Below are 6,000 nucleotides of genomic sequence, written 5' to 3' on the forward strand. Positions count from 1 at the left end.
ACTATACCGAGGATGCTACAGCCAATGAAACACAGAAAAGCAAAACTGTCTCTCTCCCTGGAGCTGTCTTTCCATATATATTACATACTCAAAATCTACTTAGAATTAGTTTACAGCCTTGTGCCCTTAGCAGATGTAAACAGAAGCTGTAATTTTGCCATGGAGTCAGTTAGTTTTTTATTTATTTATTTTTAAGGCTATCCTTGTTTAAATTTTGGTAAACTGGCACCGGCTCAGAAGTGTGCCGAATTAGCTACGAGCAGTTCCCGCGGATGCGCGCACACACACACACACACACACACACACACACACACACACACACACACACACACACACATACACACACACAACTGTCACTGGATTACTTTGACACTGAAGAAAAAAAAAATTTAAACCTGATGATTCTCAGTCGAGACCTGGAGTTATACGGAGAAGCTTTTTTTTCCTCTGATGTCAAAGAATTTATTGACATTTATTCGCGACGGAGAACATGGAGATAGGGGTTTCATCGGAAAGAGTATGTGACATTGAATCTAAAAACATATATATTGTGTTTAAACGTTCAGATTTGGCCGAGTTATTACTCCGAGAAGTGGTTAAACGCTCCGCCTATCACCCTTTTTGCCTTATTCTGCAGTGCTGTTGCTAGCTAGCTAACTTTGCTGTAATTTTGCTGTTTCAAATACTTCTTTGGCAAATGCAGCATTTCCCAGGCAAGCTAGCTAGCTAGCCAAAAGTTCAATCGTGCTGCTTCAGAATGGCTTTGTGGAGGAATGCTCATGTGCAATAATATAAAACTGGAGTTTTTCTGTCCCTCTGTCTGTAGCTTCGGACTTGAGAAACTTCCCAGAGGGCTTTTTTCCTCCAGGGATTACTTCACTTCACCCAGCTAAGGTAGGCTAAGTGTTATTATTTTTTGCTTACTTGCAAGTTGTTTGTCTTGGCTCTGTTCATTAAGTGTTTCAACACTTCTTTATATCTTGGTGAGAAGCATTGGCTGTTGTCTTTGCGCTTGTGGTTAATGTTTTGGTGTTTGTTAGATGCGGATTTCTGGAACTTTCTATGTGCTTGCTATCTACAGCATGTAGCATGTTGTATTAGCTAAGCGTGAATCCCTGCTTTGGCCTGGCTGATTTTATTTTTCTTTTGTTTGTCATTTGGGATGTAAATGTTTATGCTTTTATACGGTTTATTTGTATGGAGATGAAATGTACACTCATTTGCCAGTTAATAGGTACACCTAATTAAAATGATTGCGGACTAACACATCGGTCCTGAAATAAATCTTGCCTTCATGAAAGTTATAATAGTTTTAGGGAGGTTTTCATTAAACTTTATGGTCATTTTGGAGGATGTTGTTTGTGGTGCTGTTGAACTGTGTTGCAGGTGTTTCTGTTATTTGAACTACCCTCGTTGTCATAAATGGGGTGGACAAAATAATATAAACACCTGTTTGTATACTGCATAGACTGTTTATGGTATAATGCAGTACAATTCAACAGCACCACAAACTGCAAAAACTGAACATTATAACCTTCATGACAACGGGATTCATTGCAGGAATGTTTTGCTAGACAGCATTAGTTTTAGCTCAGTGTACCTAATAAACTGGCAAGTGAGTGTAAATACTCATGTTTTAATTGTTTTTTTGGAACTTTTACACCCAATTGTCGATAATGTTTTAGGGTGGTTTTCTTTTGGCTCACTGCAAGTTCAAGTCTCTAGTAGATGGTAATAGTGTATTGGCTTTAGGAAATATAAACAGGATTGTTGTCTTGTACAATGCAAATTTACATAATGATTTCCATGTAATATTGGTGTCACTGCAACCTCAACATGGCTTTTGTCACTCTCAAGATAAATGATCACAATCACATTTCCTCCACATGCTTGATACTCAGCGTGGCAGTAGAGAAATATTTTCACTCAAAGTAATGGGATTATGTGACTGCTTGCTGCTTTGTATCACAATAACATCTGAACCACTGAGCCCATGTTAACTCAGCTTTACTCACTAACAACACTGTGCTTGTATCATGCGCTGTTGGTCAACCGCTGCGTATATAACACTATGTAACATTTCATAATAGATTTCCTGGTCTGAGCCATGAATTTGTGACTGTGTGATGTTTACTGTAAGTGAATAATCCACTGCACACTGTAGCTGAAATGTATTGGCCTGCTGCTGTTTATTAGGAGGATTGCTGGGTTTTGATTTATCCATTCAGTTCACTAGATAGTATTTAGTTGAAATTGCTTTGTTGAGGAATGACCACATGATGGCTGCTGAAGGCAGAAGCTGAAAAAGTGATACATTAGAAATAAACACACCCATCACTCAGGTGGTTGTGATCCGCATGACTGAGAGTCTCAGACTGGACCGGACACTCACTTATTACAATACTTACAATTGAAAATTTAAAAGATTAAAAGACAGAAAAAAATATAGGATAAATATTATACAAGAACATATTGAATCAACTACGTCACTAAAACTCAGTAAAATACATGAAACACACAAAGATTGAATCCAAGAACGAAACGCAAAAGTAATACATAGAGAAATTAGAAACTTATTACATCACTTGTCCAAAAAAGGTTTGAATGGTGAAAAGAAGTAAAAACTAGCACCGGGCCAGAAATAATATTTATGCAAACAAGATGGAAACATGTGGATACAGGTGTTTATTTTTGGGAGAGGCAAGGATTATTTGAAAAGGACAAAACTGCTATCATAATTTGTTTTTTGACCCAGCACATGTAAAAGCTTTCAGCTGTTTATCCTCTACACTTTTGTGTGACACAGTGGCTGCTGCCCACATATAGATACAAGATTATAGTCACATTATGCTCAGCTATCACATTGTAGATTTCACCTATTGGTTGGTATTAGGTATTGAATATAAGGTGGTTTTGGATTTGTTATTGTCACTCTTCAATCTGTGCTCTTCTGATCTTGGTGTTTGCGTGTTGGGGATGACGAGGTCAGACCCTAAATTATCTCTCTGCCGTCTCTGTAGTCACATAGTAAGTCGATTATTTTGGTTGGCTGACTAAACTGTATTTGGAGAGCTACCATTTTATCCAGTTGTTACAAGGCTGTAACAGTAATCTGTGTAGACAATACCTTTTTACTTTCAGTATGTACATGATTCTTGGCATCCAAGTCATAGGGTATGTTGAGGTATTAAAGGACAGGTTCAGTTTTTTGTTTTTTTTTAATTTTTCAAGTCTGTCTCAATACTCACATGCCCACATAGGAGTGTGTGATATGGATAAAATCTGTTATCAAGGTATATATGTCCTTTTATATTTCACATGTACTGTATATTGTTATTTGTCATTTGTAAAATTTAATCAAGAAAATGTTTATGGACAAAATAACCAGAGAGGAAGCCCTGTTTTTGCTTATCCAGCATATTAAATACAGTACATGATAAATCAAAGTACTTCATTGCATTGATGCAAAGATCATGAAGAAATCCATTACTGCCATAAAACTTGTCCTGGTCATTGATTTTGAGCATATGCTACAATGATCTCATACACCCAGAGATGCCAAAGAGATAGATGTAATGGTATAAATGTCTCAGCAGTTAATAAAATTATATATTATCTCACTGTATATTTTATCACATTCCCCATCCCTATCTTAAAATATTAATCGGCTCAGATTTTTTAATGTCTATCCTAACAAAAAAGTTATTGGTCGTTGTATCCGTCCCTCATGTCCATATTGGCCCTGAGTTAGAGTTTTACTATAATGGAAGAGATATGGGACATTTTTTTTCCAAAGTTACGGTCTTCTTAGTACAAATTATTTGATAAATTGGTCGGGTAAGAGCAACCCCTCGATAAGTAACAATAAATTGTGTCTCCATTACAACGTTTGTCCACCATTGAGCACTGACAAGTTGATTTTTCAAATGTAAAATGTCCCTCAAAGTACAAATCAATTCTTTGATGACCAAATTGAAGGGATCCTTACCTAAAAATGCTTGGGTTGTTTTAATGTTAAAAAAATAAATATTGTAAGTGGATTTTCTAAGCTCAAGTCTTGATCTTCCTCAAAAATCTAGTATCGGTGGGGCTCTACAACATTACCTCTTTTGTTTTACTATCCCTCTGCCGCAGCTCAGCAAGTAAACATTGTATGAAGAAACACAAAGAGGGAATTTCCGGCTTTAAAGACTGTAACTTTGGACGATAACTTGATTTGTCTTCCAAAAAAAGTGATGGGTATAGCAACCAATGACTCTTTCAATGTAGACATGGCTGTGTGAGTACTGTAATACCGTGGATTAGAAAATAAAATAAAAAAAAAAACTTTCATAACAGTTTATCAAATAAGAAACAGCTCTACTATAGGTTGGAAATGGACAAAAAAAAAAATAAGCAAACAAAACAGCTATTACTCTGCCACTGGAAGAGGAGCCACGATATTTGCTTTAGCTGAGTTTGTCAAGTTCATCTTTTCACACATACTTTTTCACAGGGGAGAGGTGATGCCCTCCTCCTTTCACATGAAAGCTCTGCTGCCTTTTAGACATTTCTTCAACTGCTCAAGGAGTTTTCATCAATCGTAGAAGCACTTCATTAGTCACTCTCAACCTCTCATATCTCGTCCTTGTAATTATTTCCTTTCATTTAACAATAACCAAGTTTAATTTTTGATTCCTTAATCTTTCTATTCATTCCTTTGTAAGCTGAATGCCTCTGTTCTCACGTAATTTAGTCACAGAAGACTAAATTACATGAATCAGATGTAAGTGATGTAACCCTCTTTCAATTTTGGTGCTTTTGTTGTTCGAAGGGAACAAACACTTCTCCATCTGTGCTTTGTCCTAAAGTGTGAAGAAAACACTAACCCTGAGCTTTGGCTTGAATGCCACAGTGCTTGTTAGAATCGGGTACAAGTTTCCTAAAAATTTGATGCACTTTCTCAAGTTCAATTTCACCTCAAACTTTAACAAAGTGAGAATTTTTTTTTTTTTTTTTTTTTTGTGCCTATGTTGCCATTTTTGATATGAAGCTTGATTACAGAGTTGAAAACATTAAAGGTTGATTAAACGATGGTTACTGTGATTTACAAATACAAGTTTGTCATTCTTCCTAATGACATCGGTACATCATTGATCTACAACTTTATGCTGCAGTATGACTCAGAGTGATGTACATGTCTTTTGTGTTGAGTGCATGGCGGGTGGGGCTGGGGGCGATGATGTCAGTGTGACATCAGAAGGGACCTGTAATGCTGATGGTTAATTGGCCCACTTTGTAAACCCTCATCCCCCTTACTATACATATTCCCTCAGTGTCCCGACTCTTCCTCCCACATGCAGCACACCCCTGTTGTGTGCAGTGTTTCACTCTGCGCCAAAGCACCCAGCAGTGATTCACACAAAAGTAGTCGTTTCTTTCAAAAAACTGAGAATTCTCTGTTCTTCTGCAAGACACAGGGTGAAGAGAAGAAGACGAAAAAAAATGCAGATCACCAGTGGTCTCTGATCCATATTGGTGTGAATGTAATTGATTTCCCGCTGTGTGGAATCTGTCTCTCAGAATCACAGAACAAACACTGACTGAATAGTTGAAAGGGAAGAGAAAATCTGGGCTTCATCTCACAGCTCTGCCTACATCTGTTTTATCCCTGTCAAATGTACAGGCAAGGTATAACACAGCCTTCATATGGCCATTATGACTTCATTACAGCTGTCTCTCTGGTGAAACTTAATGTAAATAATTAATGTAGGTATACCACATGACACAGCATTTATAGCCTAAGCTTGTTTGCCATGCCCGTCAGGAAAACGCATACAAAACGATATAAAACACGGTGTTACCATGAAAAATAACAAAACAGACTTCATCATTCATGAGTATAAAACTTAGTCTCTTTTGACAAACTGTTTTAACTTGAGTAAAAAGAGTCCTTGACATGATTAATTTTAGTTCTGATGGTGGGAGTTCAACATGTCGATCCCTCGGACATAGAAAGTT

The sequence above is a fragment of the Xiphias gladius genome, chromosome 14, assembly GCF_016859285.1.
Source record: "Xiphias gladius isolate SHS-SW01 ecotype Sanya breed wild chromosome 14, ASM1685928v1, whole genome shotgun sequence".
Taxonomy (NCBI): Eukaryota; Metazoa; Chordata; class Actinopteri; order Istiophoriformes; family Xiphiidae; genus Xiphias; species Xiphias gladius.